Source organism: Artemia franciscana, unplaced genomic scaffold (assembly GCF_032884065.1).
Source record: "Artemia franciscana unplaced genomic scaffold, ASM3288406v1 PGA_scaffold_32, whole genome shotgun sequence".
NCBI lineage: Eukaryota > Metazoa > Arthropoda > Branchiopoda > Anostraca > Artemiidae > Artemia > Artemia franciscana.
Genome location: NW_027062665.1, coordinates 1,774,068 through 1,790,768, shown reverse-complemented (window position 1 = coordinate 1,790,768; position 16,701 = coordinate 1,774,068). Strand labels below are relative to the sequence as shown.

The 16,701-nt window shown below is 34.9% G+C and overlaps 1 protein-coding gene across 2 annotated transcripts in view; it reads left to right on the top strand.

Annotated features, from left to right (window-relative positions):
• The first annotated feature begins 9,930 nt into the window (after positions 1–9,930).
• The window catches only part of LOC136041668 (zinc finger protein ZFP2-like), a 52,662-nt gene continuing 45,891 nt past the window's right edge, over positions 9,931–16,701 (top strand). The window contains exon 1 of one of the 2 annotated variants that reach the window (XM_065726385.1): positions 9,931–10,044. The gene's annotated coding sequence lies outside the window, so the exon portion shown is untranslated. Of the gene's footprint in view, positions 10,151–16,701 lie in introns of both variants that reach the window. The other variant, XM_065726384.1, reaches the window with a different exon arrangement.

Genomic DNA, 16,701 nt, shown 5'->3' with positions numbered 1-16,701 from the left:
TATTTGGATTATTATTAGTATGTTACGAAAAATGATTTTTTTTCAGAATTAGATGTCTAAATTAAATGTTTGCTCATCATTATATTTTCATTTCATTCTAGTTCCTAACGAAGGAGAATAGGGCCAGATGACACCTAAAGGTTTTATTCTTGCTACGTAGTTTATGTGAAAAAACAAAAAGATTTTATTGCAAATTAAAATGATAAAATACAAAATGTTTTTGGACAAAGAGAAAAACCCTTTCTTTATTTACGATATTGATTTATTTTTGATTTTCTTATTTACGATGCATTCGATAATTTACGTAGTTAAGGAGTTTAAACTAAGCTGATATTGACTTACCAATCTTAATCATAGTATTTCAGTGTTCAATGACCTGAAATACATTTTCATCCGTAATGATATCGACTTATCGTTATCCTAAGTACTCCAAGGCTTAGGCGCAAGCTGAATTTTATGTAACAACTTTGAGTAATTGAGGATTTTCGGGGACTTTGTTTTACCTGATAAACACAACACTGATTTTTGAAACTTCCTCCCTCCCCCTATTGTTTGATTATATTGCTAGATCATATACGTTGCTCATTGTCGGTTATCTGTGAAACATATATAGTGTTATTACAAGCTGATGAGTCTCAGTGCGCCAAAGGAGTAACTTTTAGCAATAAACTTGTCATTTCTGGTGGGTTTTGAACCCGTTGATGGCGATTACTATTCGGGATTTGACTTTTGAAGGTGATAACTGTGTATTTGAAGGGGTTAAAAAATAGTATATTTCCGTTATACTATGGAAATATATACTCCTTTTTCAATTTTTTTTTCCAATGATAAACAAGTACATTTTACTCTTTCAATTTTTCAGAAGGCTCTTAGTGAAGAAAAGACAATCAATCAGGTTTTGAATCACAATATATTCAGATATTCGAGCCACTTCTAAGAGATTAAAGCTGCAATATACAAAATGATTTCTTTTGTCTATGCATTTCTTGGCTGTCAGCCAATTTACTTCTTTCTTGGATCGGCCTTAAGAAGGCCTGATAGAGAATGAACAGCTTATCTTCAGTGCTTTCCGGTGCTTCAATAGAAAAAAATGGTCTTGCAATGCTTATTATAAAAGCATTGTAAAATTTATTATACTTATTATAAATATTATAAATACAATAGCTTATTACAAATTAATAAAAGATGGGATATGCATGTTTAAATGCTCCCATAGTCTTTGCAGACTTAATTTTATATTTTCCTTTTTTTAGTACAACCGTTCTGTCGTTTCTACAAATCAATAAAACGGCCATACTCATGGATTTAGTTTGGATTTCATTTCGACGGAAAAATGAAGCATTATGTTTATTAAGTTACCTCAGCTAGAAGCTGAAAGGTGTTTTGAATTCAAAATACCACTGCTCGTAAATCGAAGGCCTTTTTCAATAGAGCTAATCAAACAGTTCGTGGTAACGAACTGTAGTAAGGAGCGACCCGGCTCAATAGTAACCAAAACTCTAAAAAATTGAATTTTGATATCAAAAGCTACATCAAAAGAATTGCATTTTAATGCTGATTTTAAATATATAAGTTTCATCAAGTTTAGTCTTACCCATCAAAAGTTACGAGCCTGAGAAAATTTGCCTTATTTAGGAAAATAGGGGGAAACAACCCCCAAAAGTCGTAGGATCTTAACGAAAATGACACCATCAGATTCAGCGTATTAGAGAACCCTACTGTAGAAGTTTCAAGCTCCTATCTACAAAAATGTGGAATTTTGTATTTTTTGGCAGAAGACAAATCACGGTTGCGTGTTTATTTGTTTTTTTTTTTTTTTTTTTTTTTTTTTTTTTCCAGGGGTCATCATATCGACCAAATGGTCCTAGAATGTCGCAAGAGGGCTCATTTTAACGGAAATTAAAAGTTCTAGTGCCCTTTTCAAGTGACCAAAAAAATTGGAGGGCATCTAGGCCCCCTCCCACGCTCATTTTTTCCCCAAAATCAACGGATCAAAATTTTGAGATAGCCATTTTGTTCAACATAGTCGAAAACCATAATAACTATGTCTTTGGGGATGACTTACTCCCCCACAATCCCTGGGGGAGGGGCTGCAAGTTACAAACTTTGACCAGTGTTTACATATAGTAATGGTTATTGGGAAGTGTACAGACGTTTTCAGGGGGATTTTATTTTGTTTAGGGGTGGGGCTGATGAGAGGGGGCTATGTTGGAGGATCTTTCCTTGGAGGAATCTGTCATGGGGAAGTAAAAATTCAATGACAAAGGCGCAGGATTCTCTAGCATTACTATAAGAAAACAATGAAAAATAAACATGAAAACGTTTTTTTTTTCAAATGAAAGGAAGAAGTAGCATTGAAACTTAAAACTAACAGAGATTATCACGCATATGGGGGATTCTAAAAATACTTTAGCATAAAGAGCGAGGTATTTAGGAGGAGATTAATACCTTGCTCTTTATGCTAAAGTATTTTTAGTAATTCAACTATTTATTCTACGGCCTTTCTGATTCAGGGGTCATTCTTAAAGAATTGGGACAAAACTTACGACTTAGTGTAAAGAGCGAGGTATTAACGAGGGTACAAACCCCCTCGTATACATAATAAAAATATAAGGTTATGAAAGTTTGTTACGTAAGTTAATTCTCAAGTTACATATATTTTTTACTAATAAAAACGTTCGTTAAAAATTAAAAGTTCTAGTTACCTTTTTAAGTAACCGAAAAATTGGAGGGCAACTAGGCCTCCTTCTCCACCCCTTATTTCTCAAAATAGTCTGATCAAATCTAAGAGAAAGCCATTTAGCCAAAAAAAGAATTAAAATACAAATTTCATTTTAATAATTTATGTGCTGAGAGCCAAAACCAAACATGCATTAATTCAAAAACGTTCAGAAATTAAATAAAAAAAAAAACTAATTTTTTTAGTTGAAAGTAAGGAGCGACATTAAAACTTAAAACGAACAGAAATTACTCCGTATATGAAATGATTTGTCCCCTCCGCAATCCCTCGCTCTTTACGCTAAAGTTTGACTCTTTGCCACAATTCTACTTTTTAAAACAATTAAAAGTTTTAGCGTAAAGAGCGAGGGATTGCGGAGGGGACAAATCATTTCATATACGGAGTAATTTCTGTTCGTTTTAAGTTTTAATGTCGCTCCTTACTTTCAGCTAAAAAAATTAGTTTTTTTTTTATTTTTAGACTAAGGTACAACTCGGAAATAATGCTCAACCAAAGTTTCGCCTTATTTCAAAGCATAAAAAGACTAAACAACGTGAATATATATTTATACATTTTTTTTAAGTTGTTGTTTTATAAAGTTTTTGTTATAATAAAGTTGTTTTTTCTTAGATAGGAAATTAACTCGTGTACTAGGTTTTTGATTAAACCTCTATCATAAAAAGTTATTAACTAGCGTTCCACTTTCTGGGTGTCAAATAATATCTTTGTAATTGTGTCGCAAGAGTTTTAAACTTCTTTTTCTGTATTGCAAGGTATACGGAGAAACAATAAGACCCTTTCACCTCTTAGTGTGGCTTATAGAATCGCTATTGTGGCCGCTATCGGGGATCCAGGTACTAATCGACGGTTTTTTCTTTAACATTCTGCTAATATCTAAAAAAATTTATTGATTCTCTTTGGTGGGGGAATGGTGGCTAGTAAAATCTTAAAATTTTCCTTTGATTTTTCCATTTCAGCTATGTTTTTTTTTTTTTTAATTCTGGAATCAAGTGCAGAATTATTCAAGTTATTTAGATTACACTTTGCATTACACCTCACCCATCCTGGGGTGTTCGGGTCACTGCTTGGCCTCTAGGCTTATTGACCAGTCACACCCGGTCCCCTAAAAAGTTTGCCATCTGACAATGTCTCCATTTCTAAAGGCGAAAAATCTTAAGGAAATTTTCCTTTTTCAATGAAAATACAGAAAAAAGACATTTTTCAAAACTTAGGAGGGAGGATTTCAAAAAATTATAGAGGAAGAGAAGAGTCCGATTCAAAACGGGCTGTTGAAGTGGGTGGATAATTATTTATATGCTTAAAGATCGAACACTTCCAGTGTCTGGGCAGCTAAAAGCTGCCCGAACGCTTTACGAAGGGTTCAAGGTTCAAGGTTCAAGGTTCTTTTATTATAACCAATATATACAAAATATTAGGTAACTCAAGGCTGAGAGTATAGCTCGAATGCAATTGAGCTACCTTTAAGAAACACTAAATATGCACAAAATTAAAAATAAAAACTTCTCTTAACCAAACTTGACAGAAATAAATAAAAAACAAATCCCGTGCCGTACGATACCACTTCCATCCTCCGCGCACCATCCTGAGACACAATTAAATTTACAACTTAAAACCAAGTGAGTCATAAGACATCTGGAGGTCTTATGGGCGAACCCCAGAGACCAACCCAATACTAAAAAAAAAATATAAACATCCCTAAAAAAAAATAAAAAAAATAAAAAATCATATTATTTAGATTTATAACTCTCAATCAGCACTCTTTTCAACTTCCGTCTTATAGCATCTATGCTTATATTAAAATCAATCTCATTTTTCAAACTTTCCCAATGTAGAGGAATCAAATACCTCAGGCAAAAACGCGACCTCTCTGTAACTACCATAGGAGTCCGCAGATTATATTTACCACGGGTTTCAACTTGTGAAGATGAAGGAGAAGAAATAAGACCCATCGATGCAAAATATCTGGGGAGCTTTTCTCGTTCAAGCTTAATCTTAAACATAACACTTAAAAATTGGATACTTTGCCGAACAGGAAGAATATTATGAAGTGAAAAAAGGGTCTCTGTTGTGGATTTTAAGGGAACTTTGATGGCGATGGCAGAAAAGGTTTAAGTATACGAACTGCTTTATTTTGTATAATCTGTAGAGGGGTAACATTACTTTTTATTATTTGTTAAAAAATAATAGATGCATAATCAAAATGGGATTGCACAAGGGAAAAGTAAATGGATTTAAGAGCGCAATATGGAAGAAGGTTTTTCAGTCTGCACATTATACCAACTCCACGGGCAGACTTTGCTCTAACCTGATTAATTTGCTCTTTCCATGAAAAATTCTCATCAAACACAACTCCTAAATATCTTATCAATACAACCCTTTCAATAACAGACTCAGGTTCATTCGCAGAAATGGAAACTGATTCTATATCTGGAAACTTGTGACCCGTCCTGCTGTAGACAATAAACTTAGTCTTCTTTCTATTCAGAAGCAGTCTATTATCAGAGAGCCAAGTAGACAATCTATCATATGCGGATGTTAAATTGACCACTAGCTCTTCACGAGATTTACCAGAAACGGTTGCTGCAGTGTCGTCAGCAAACTGAGTGTCTATAGAAGAAACTCCAGTAGCTGAGCACAAATCATTAATGTAAACTAGGAAAAGCAGAGGTCCTAATACGGATCCCTGGGGAACACCAACCTTATCTGACTGCTGTAAAGAATCAGATCTAACATCATTATATATAAGTATCTGCTGCCTCCCATGAAGATACGATTCAAGTAACCTAAGGCAATTACCACGAATACCAGCATTCGAAAGCTTATACAAAAGAATTTCATGAGAAATGGAATCAAAAGCTTTCTGTATGTCTAAAAATATAGTTGCAGGCGTTTCTCCACGGTCAAGACAATCATTAATATGTTGGACAATAATAGCCATAGGATGATCACTGCAATGCTCTTTTCTAAATCCAAACTGAAGTTTAGAAATGTAATCAAATTTCTCAAAAAAAGAATAAATTCTGTTATACAGTGCTCGCTCTACAACCTTCGAAAAAGCAGAGAGTATCGATATAGGACGATAATTAGCAGGAAGCCTCGGGTCATCACCTTTATGTAGGGCCACAATTCTTGCTGATTTAAATGTTGAAGGATAGACACCAGTTACAAATATAAGATTAATAATGTGGCATAAAACCGGTGATATACCTGGGAATATTTCTTTGACCAAATTAGTAGAAGATCCATCAAGGGCTTCAGATGAACCGTTCTTCATTTTAGATATGATCTGTTTTAGTTCAATTTCAGTAACCGGGGAAAGGAACATGCTTTTATCAGAGGGAGGGGGCATATGATCTTTAAATAAATCATTTTTATTATTATTTGGAGAAACATGAGATGCATTAGCTGTTTTTTCACCGATGCTTACAAAATGAGCATTGAGCAAGTTCACTATTTCCTGCTTATCGGAAGAAAAAGTACCATCACCACGTAACATTTCATTCGGAAATGAAGATTTTTGAGACCTTCCCAACAGAGAGTTAATAAGTCTCCAAGTATGTTTTTGATCCCCACGAGCTTCTACAAATGATTTTTCAAAATATCTAGCTTTTGCTTTCCGAATTAACTGTGTCAGGACATTTTTATACTTTTTAAACTCTTCTTTATTTTTAGTAGATGGGAATGACATAGATATTTTAAATAGCTTATTTTTTATTGAAATAGAGTGTAGAAGCCCGCGTGAGATCCATGGTTTTTTAGGGAGTGTATATTTTTTTATTTTAATGCGTCTCAATGGACATGCTTCATCCAAGCACTCACGGAAATATTTTAAAAACAGAGCCGTAGAAATCTCAGGGCATTCACATTCTAGAATTGCAGTCCATTCATTTAAATACAAAAGGTTCCTCAATTTATCCATTCCTTCTTTATCAATTTTTCGAGTTTGTTTAAATTCCGAAAATTTTGGTCTGTGATTAATTCCAACATCCGCAACTACCACACAATGGTCAGAAACATCTGTAAATATAATATGCGAAAGAGTAACGGGGATAGTAGAAAAAATATTATCAATGAGAGTAGCCGTATCTTCCGTAACCCGGGTCGCAGACCTGCATGATGGTAAAAGTGATTTTGATAGGTTCATGCACAGAAACTCAAGCGATTTTTCATGCAAATGATTAGAAATTCCGGTCTATTTGTCTGAGCTAACAATAAATTAATATTAAAATCACCCATTACCAGAACTTGCTCAGAATTCAAATTAGTCACATCTTCAATGAAGCATTCATAAATTCGCAAAAACTCTTGTAACAAAGCCGATGGTGATTGATAAACAACACAAACAAGAACTTTCCTATTATCAATCACACACTCAATGCAAATGCTCTCAAAGGTCATCTCTTGGTCATGCTTAGATAGTTGCTTCTTCACAACAAATGGAATATCATCCCGAACAAAAAGTCCAACTCCGCCACCCTGTCTATTTTCCCTATTATTAGATATAAATTTAAACCCATCACAATTCATGAATTCTGCATTTTCATTACTTAAAAACGTTTCACATAGGCCTAAGATACTTACCCTGTGGTTACAAAGTAACTGCGAAACAAACTCGTGGCTACTAGCCAAACCTCTGCAGTTAAAAAGTGCTGATCTTAAGTTCCCATCAAATACAGGTGTTCCTAAATCCCCTTCAAATAAAAAATCAGTAGCAGGAAGGCTAGCTAAATGATCATCATAAACACCTTTAGCAAAAGGGGAAAAATCATAATAAATATTTTTTAGATCAAGCTGATCATCGAGGCGGCTCCCCAATCCTCCCCCAGACTCCCCACTACTCACGTGCTATATATAAATTTCATCTTTACCTTATGTCCCAGGCAGGCACGACGGAAAAATGGAAATGGCACCGCACCACTAATCAGGCAAATCGGGTAAAAACGTGGCAGAGAACAAACAAGACCTCGAAACCTGATTTTTTTCACTAGACCTACTAACACTAGAAAACTAAAAAAAAGATCATACGCAAAAAACGAGGTTGTAGAACCCAACATGTACACAACACTGTGACAGAAGTGGCAAGAAAATCAATCAAAATGTCTATCACAATACTAATAATAATCACAAAGGGACAGCAATAACTAGTCCATCACTCTTTCCCAGGGTGACGAGGCCGTGGATTTGGATTCAAGCCAAAGCTTCGAGCCCTTCTGTTTAACACGCGTAAACTTTGCGGAATCTGATTCACGTAAATCCTTTGCTTTCGCAAGAAGTTCATTTCGAATAGCGTTTAGCTTGGGGGGAAGATCCGTGCACACACGAATGCCGCTCCCCTTCAATTTACGAACTGAGTTGAGAATCCTCTGAATGTTCTGTTCGTTTACAACCGAGATAAATATAGGTGCCGGACGAGGCCTTCGATTAGTAACGTTAACGGAACCACCAAGCATACGGTAGCACTTCGTAATCTGAATGGGGTCGCTTATCTCCATTGTATCAGATAAAAAAATTTTCACATTTTCTTCAACTGTTTGAGACGGCCGCTCAGTAGGCATGCCATGAATTAACAAATTTAATTTGCGGTCCTTGACATCACTTTCCAGTACCTGATTCTCCAGTTGAAAATACCTGATTCTCCAGTTGAAATGGGTGCAATGGGATGCAATTTGGAATTAAAAAATATTGGGAATTTTCTCATCAACTTAATCAAAATATTCTCAGAGAGGAGGTTGGTGTAGCTTGCAGCAAAAGGTAATCTAACGAAAACGGCGTGTTATATCCTATCCACACAAATCTTCAAGTGGCAACAGCAAAATTATCACCATCACCTCCATAGGTATAAGAGATATTGATCTCTTGCACTGGTAAAGGTTATCCTTGAAATAGAATGAATATTATAAAAAAGGAGTTGGACTAGAGTATGAAATATAAATCTTACAGGCTAGGCCACAGCTTAGATACCAATATACAGTTATGAAAACTCCTATCTTGCCCATGAGAAGGTTTTGGTACAGACTGCCAATTTCCTTTCTCCAGCCGCTAGCATCGCTACCGCGCACTGCGTCCTAGGAATAAATCGGGTTTTCATAATTGTATTTGTATCTAAGCTGTGGGCTAGGCTTAGCAATTGCACTGATGTTGTTGTTGTTTGGGGTTTGACGCGTTCGACCAATAGGTCATATGCGTTCATATCACTCAGTTGTTCTGTGCCTTCTATAATCACTAGCTTGCTTGGGTGTCACTTCAGTCAGTGTTCACTGAGCCAGAACAGTATCGCTTGGCTTGCTAATGGAGGCGGGTTATTTGCCTGCAGCAACTGCCTGCGTTGAAAAACGGGAATCACAATACTGCAACTATGCATTGTCAAACAGCAATTAAAATACATGTACAACCCAATAATAAAAAGTAATACAATTTTTACACATTATAACCAATATCAATACAACCAAATGTCAATAAAATATATCTAAAATGATAAATAGGGAAATTCTAAAAAACTTATTAAACAGGTAATAATAAAAAAAAAAAAATTATAGGGAATGAACCAAACCAGTAGTCTTAATAAATCTACCTAATAGGTTTGTGCTTAGTTTTTTAGCCCAAGGAGGAGACGTGTGATGTCCCAGAAAAGAACGCATTGTGAATGCACTAAATGCCTTCTCACAGCAATTTCTTAGTACTTCTCTCTCTTTTTCATATTTTCTACAGTTAAAGATGATGTGACGCATATCTTCACACACTCCACAAGTGTCACAGTTGGGGGATGGAGCCATTTTCCACTGGAATAGTGTTGATTTTGTCTTTGCATGGCCACATCTAAGACGAAATAGGCAGGTAGAAAGGATGCGAGAAGTGAGGTACATTTCTTTTGATGGCTGCTTATAATCATAAAGATCGAGGAGCTGAGTGTGAGAAGAATGGAGCCAGGCCTCTTCTTCTTCAAAAATTTTTGAGCTAATTGAAGAAAGAAGTTCAGGACGAGTGATAGGGGTTTGGGTGATCAGGCCTAGTTGGGAGGCTTGCTTTGCAGCCTGATCTGCTAGTTCGTTTTCTGTTATACCACAGTGTGCTGGAACCCATATAAATAGAACAGATATACCCTTTTTTGCAAGCTGAGTAACCAAATTTTCAATCTCAATGGCAACATTGCACTGATGCTCAGGCTCACCTTTTTATTTATGTTACTAGTAGAAATACAGAGCTGCTACCTAGCAAAGCCTTTTACTTATTTTGAAGATTCCGCTCTTGGGGATCTTGTGTAACGTCTTTTTAGACGCCATTTTGTAAGGGAGGAAATCGAATAGGTGAGCAATATTTTTGGAAGAAATTAAAAAGAAGAAAAGCTTAAGAATAGCTGAAAAGAGAATGAAAAACAGAATTAATCCTGATAGCTGCTCCCTTGAATTAATGGTATTGAAAACATAGCCATCTCTATGCATATAGATTTTGTTTACACTTAAACAAAGCTGGTTTGAATTAGGAGATATAAATATTTAGTTATGCCTATTGAAATGGAGCATTCTATGTTATCGTCAAGTAATAAAAGTAAGGAAATAAATAAGTAATTTCTCCATTCAAAGGCGAACTTGTCTACAAGGATTATTGCAATTGCATTCCAGGCTCCCCTGCTAATGATGTGGATAGGCTAGCTTACATGTAATAGCCCACTCATAGCTTATTTTCTTTTTTAATTTACTTTATTGGCCCAATAAGAAAAATTTCATTAGAATTTAGCAGAAAATCAGCAAGGATTATTGATTATGTAGCCTATGGCTACATTGGTGGCCAGCATTACCCCACCCCCAGAAAATACTCCCTGTAGAAAAAAAGGCTTTCCAAATTTGAGAATTTTTTTTGAGTTTTGTTTTTTATTCTCTTTAAAGGGAAGGAATTTGGGTGATTATGCTTTATACATCACACCATGTAAAACTTGGTAACAAGCCGGTTTAGGGTAGTTGTGTAAAACTTGGTAACAAGCCTTGGTAACATAGGTCTATATAGTTTGTGCAGTATATTTGCACATAAGGGGTGGGGGGGTCTTGGGTAAAGGTTAATAGACAGTTTGAAATCAGAAAACAATTCTTATTTTATAATATACAGAATAATTATACCTAACACATTTTGCATGCAGACCTGCAATACCTCTGCCAAGTTTGTATGAAACCCTCCCCCCCCCCCATGTGCAAATTTTTAGTCCAAATTTGATTCTAAAGAGACCAATTTTGTTTTCAAGTTATATACATTGTAAACTTCAGTGAGTGCCATATAGGCTAATACACATGTAATATACAATTATTCTGCATTAAGAATTGTTTTCTGACTTCAAACTGTCCAAATACCCCCCCCCCCCCTTATGTGCAAATATATAGCCCAAATTATATGTTTCCCATCTGTTGTCTCACTTGTCACATGCTAAGCTGAAAGAAACTGATTTCCTTCCTATTCCTTCCCCCTATAGAAAAAACAAAACTCAAATAAAATTCTTAAATTTGGAAAGCCAAAACTCAAACAGGGATGAGAGATAAATGCCTAGAACTGGCTACATGTGGCCTCTTGAAGAGGACTAGAGCACAATTGGTAAACTTCTTTAAGATGATCCCATCTAAAGAAACATGCAAATAAAATAGTAGTAGTACAATTATAGGCCAATTCCTTATTTTATACTCTCTAGATATCATGGTCACCTTTTTGACAATGTAACCCCCTGATGTTTGCTCATAGCCCAACTCAATACCAGTTTGAAAAAACAGCAATGTCAGCCTAGTTTACAATCATTCTCAACAACTTAAAACATCTAAATAGATTAGGCTATGTATTCCTAAATCATTTCACTTTACTCCCTCTCCCCTAGTCTATAAATTTATTTTCCATGCATTTTTCTGTACACCACTCTTTTCTTCAGATAGATTTGTATATCTACATATTGAGAGGGAGAGAGGGCAAAAGTAAAGTGCTTTTATGAATGATATAAGTCATTTATGGTATTCACAGATGATAAAGCTATTAAAATCAGTAAATTTTTGGGGTAATGTTTATATTAACAGACTTTTCAGGTAGCTAAGAAATAAACATACTTCTATAGTCAAATTGCATCCTGAATCCAAATTGAACATTCATTTGCATCAGAAATGAACTTTACCCACACCCCCTAATGTGTAAATATATACCCTGAATTGGTATATATATGGGTGGTGATAAAGTTCATTTCTGATTAAGATGAATGTTCCATTTATATTCAGGATGCAATTCTGACTGTAGAGGTAAGTTTGTTTCTTGGTTATCTGAATAGTCTGTTAACATAAACATTACCCAAGTTTTGTGTATAGCCAAGGGTTCAATTTGACTTTGTTAATAGAGAGGGCTGGGATCCAAAGTATCATAGTAGAGACTATGGCATTTAAAAGGATTGTTGAACTTACTCTTGTATTATGATGGTTCTGTACACATTTCAAGCTTCACTTCTGGCCCAACAAAATCATGACCTTGATCTTTGTCCACTCTATATAGCTCCTTGATATTATATTAAGCTGTTTTTATCTTGACATATCAGCAACTTATACTTTAAATTACACTTGCATGCAATATAGATAAGTCCAGGGTTTGTGAATCAGTGATAACAATGCTTAGACCATTCTAGAGGCTTATTACACTGTTGAAAAAGAAGTGATTCCTTTTCCTTGTGTTTGCATGCTTGCTGAATGACCTAGGTTTCTAATGCCTGGACTAGCTGGAACAAGTCATTGTCATCAGAATTTGAGCAAATTCTTGGTGTCATTATGTCATGTTATCTCTTTGTCAACAGTATGTCAGAATTGGTAGCTTGAAGCTCTGCAGACAGCATTCATACTCTTTGTTTTTGAGCCCAGTTTGTCATTCATGTTTGAACAGATTTGAGGGCTGTCTGGTTTAAGTTATTAATCAGCATAGAAACTCACATTCCAAACTCTAATCTTGGTCTTGCCAAATTCTTGTAGAATTGAGTTATTATAAAAGGCAATCTGCTCATGATTGTGCATTTGATGATACCAAGAGTTTTGTGTCCCTTAGTTACAGCAGCTTGTATGTAACAGTTGGATCTAAAGTCTTTGTCTCTAATAAACTCCCGATCTCTCCAAGGCACTCTTGGAAATGGGATGTCTTATACCTATATTTTTTGGCATTCATTATTGTCATCATGTGTTGTTTCTTTCAAAATGGAGGACCTTGTACCTTTCAATGTTAAACTTTAGCCACCATGTCTTGTCCCATTTGCCAAAGTCATCAAGATCTGACAGATTTGATCTGAGTGTCAACAAGACTGATGAGTTTTGAATTGTCAGTTTACAAGCGAATGTTTTTTGGATTGTTGTTAATATATATGCTGAAGGGTGTGGGTCTAAAAAGAGTACATTGAGGCACTTCACTTAAAACCTCTGCTGTTTGGGAGTATTAAGTCCTACCACACTCACAAAAAACTCTGACCTACTGCTTTCTTCTCTTAAAGAAGAACATAATCCAGTACATAACATCATCTTCAGTTTAGGATAAGATAAGATAATATTTATTTGCAAAAGAACTATCACAAGCTCTAATTTAAGTTTTAGATTAAGCTGTTGATGGTAGACTTTATCAAATGTTTTAGCAAAGTCTAATAGAACCATATCTACTGAGAAGCCTTGGTTAAGGAGCTTGTGTATGTAATTGTGTTTTTTAGTCAGATTTGTTTCATCTGCCTGGTCTGAATCCATGCTGGTGTTTTCAGTAGGTTACTTGTGACCAGATGTCTGATAATGGATGTATTTACAATACCTTATAAGATTTTTCCAACAGTAGAAGTGACACTGATTGGCTGATAATTTTTAAGTTGCAATAATTGTAAGCTACTTTTCAGTCTATTGTTATGACTCTAGTGTTATTTATTTTTGGACAAGCTCTAATAGTGGCAGTGCTAATGAGATTCATTTGGATTAAGTTTTTAAAGTTGAGATTCAAGTTCCACCTTGTTGACTTTTGTTGTGGACATCTGAGAGCTAGTATTTTGATGTTGTGAATTTTGGAGGAGATATTATCAGGGGGTGAATGCCAAAGGAAATTGGGGGTTTGTGGCATCTGGAATTTTTTGGGTGTCACTTGATGGGATTCCATTACAAACCAGCTCTTTAACCATATGTTAGGTAAGATTTATTTCTGAAAAATAGATATCACAAGGTTTATGTGCAGAGGCATATTTTCAGAACTTCTTTGGGTTTGTTTTTTAATCTGGTATGGGAGACTCCTTATGTTTCTCTGCCACTTCTCTAGACAAGGCTCAAACTTTGCTCCTTACAGCCTTGAACTTCACTAGGTAGTCAGTTCTTGGGTGTTTTTTTTTTTCATGAGTCTTGGCAGTTTCTTCTTTTGTTCCTACATGCTAAAATTTGACTTTTTGTCATGATTCTTTAAGAAAGACTGGTAAAACACATGGATCATTGAATTTGAATGAAAAGCCTTGACAGTTTCTTCTTTTGTTCCTTACATGCTAAAGTTTGGCTTTTTGTCATGATTCTTTAAGAAAGACTGGCCTCCTCAAATATGGAATGATTTCTGTTTGTTTTAAGTTTTTATGTTGCTCCTTACTTTTAGATAAAAAACTTGTTTTTTTATTTAATATAAATAAAAGATCCATAACTACAGCCAAGTATGTAATATTTTATTTGGCATGTAACATGTATTATATTGATGTATGAATAACTTAAATAAAATATCAGAGGAAAGAATTATATCAATATTTTGGGGTTCACTTGTCTGAGTGTCACTCTTCCCTTTATATGTTCCATATTAACTATTAATAAGCCAGATGCATTTTTTTTATATTGACAGGTGAGTTATTATTGAAATTCCGCCCTTTATATATAAAATGTTGTGCTAGGATCACTGGTGTAATTAGCATGGGTGGTGCCTAGGGTGGACACTGAAAATGCTGCTCCCTTTCAGAGTCTAATGAACAACCACTCCCTTCTATGCCTTAAATCAGACTACTTTAAAAATAATGGGGAATAACATTATTTACACCATTCATACTGTATACATTTATTTTGTTGATGTGACACAAGAGTATTGTACAATTACAAAATTAGTAAAACATAATAAATGACTGGATGACATCCATGAAAATCAACTAATGATGGGGTTTGTGACTGATGGTGTGTGGGGTCATGGATCAGAGGCATATAAACCATCATCAGCCTTGACTGTTACTGGTGTCTTCTTTTCTCATGACATTAGGGATTGGTATGGCATGGAATAAGAGGGATTAATGCTTAAGTGGGGTTAGTGGGAAGTAGGAAGGTGGAATAAGAGGGATTAATGCTGAAGTGGGGTCAGTTGGATGTAGGAAGGTGGGTGTTTTCATCTGGGCTGTGGCAGCATAAATTGGTGTGTTTAATAGTGTGAGACTTGAAATGTTGGTGGTAGTTCAACTGAAATAAAAGCTACTATTCCCATTTTAGCTTCAGTTTGCAGCTCATTCTCTCTAGACAGCTTTTACTCAAAATGTCTTTTTAAACTTCTGGTTACTATGGGCTGGGGCTCACTCTTTACTTTGTTGTAGCTATTACTACTGATATTTTCATGGCCCATTGTTCTACATCCTTCTGGTCCTCAAGCTTCAATGGTCCCTTGCTTCCCTTAGCAGGTGGTATCAATTTCTCAATGGGGATGTTTTGCAACAGAGATTGTTCAGGCGTGCTTGAGGATTCCACAATAGTACATTCAGCTTTGGTCCAAACAATTTTTACTTCCAAATTAAGACCACAATGTTTCTAATGGTTGTTTAAGTGTCTCTACTCTTTTTGTTTTCTTCTCTCTAGGGGAACGTCACATAAGAACATCTCACAATAGCTCTCAAATTTCATAATTTATTGAGGCTCTTATTTCACCTTTTTTGATTTGAAGATGTTTTGCAACAGAGATTGTTCAGGAGTGCTTGAGGATTCCACAATAGTATATTCAACTTTGGTCTAAACAATTTTACTTCCAAATTAAGACCACAATGTTTCTAATGGTTGTTTTAGTGTCTCTACTCTTTTTGTTTTCTTCTTTCTTGGGGAATGTCACATAAGAACATCTTACAATAGCTCTCAAATTTCATAATTTATTGAGGCTCTTATTTCACCTTTTTTTAAATTTAAGCTAAGTGCTTATTTTAAGCTTATTCAATTTTAAGCTTATTTTAAGCTAATTTAATTTTAATTTTAAGCCAAGTGCTATTTTAATTTAAGCTAAGTGCTTATTTTAAGCTTATTCAATTTTAAGCTTATTTTAAGCTAATTTAATTTTAATTTTAAGCTAAGTGCTATTTTAATTTAAGCTAAGTGCTAATAGTTTTATTTTAAGCTAAGTGCAATATTCAGGATTAAAACATCTTACTCATTTCTTAAACAAATTGATTGATGGTATCAATGGAACCATCACAACCCCTGGGGAAAGGGATGTAAGTCATGCAATTTGCCCATTGTTTACAAGTAGCATTTCTTATTTGGAAATATGCAGACATCTTCCTGGGGGGTATTTCCCACAGGGAGAATTTTCCATGAGGATGAAAGTTTAGGGGACGATTTTCCAGGAGAAATTTTTATATGGAATGGAGAGTGCTGTAAGTTATTTGCCCATTGTTTACATATAGTATGTAAACAATACTATATGTTTACATACATATGTAAACATATAGTATTGTCAAAGGAGAAATTGGCAAAAAGGCAGAGACCAGTAAATTTAAAAAAAAAAAAAAAACAAACATGTATTTGTTTGGATGGTGCTTTAGCTACTATTTTTTTTTTATTTGTTTTCAAGTATCAAACTAATAATCACTGAAGATTGAAACTGAAAAATCTGTTTTTTTTAGTGATATAATGAAGTGCTTCTGTAATCTAGTCAGATAATAAAATAATATTTATTTATCATGAAATACACACACAATATTACATTTTACTATTCCTCCAAGG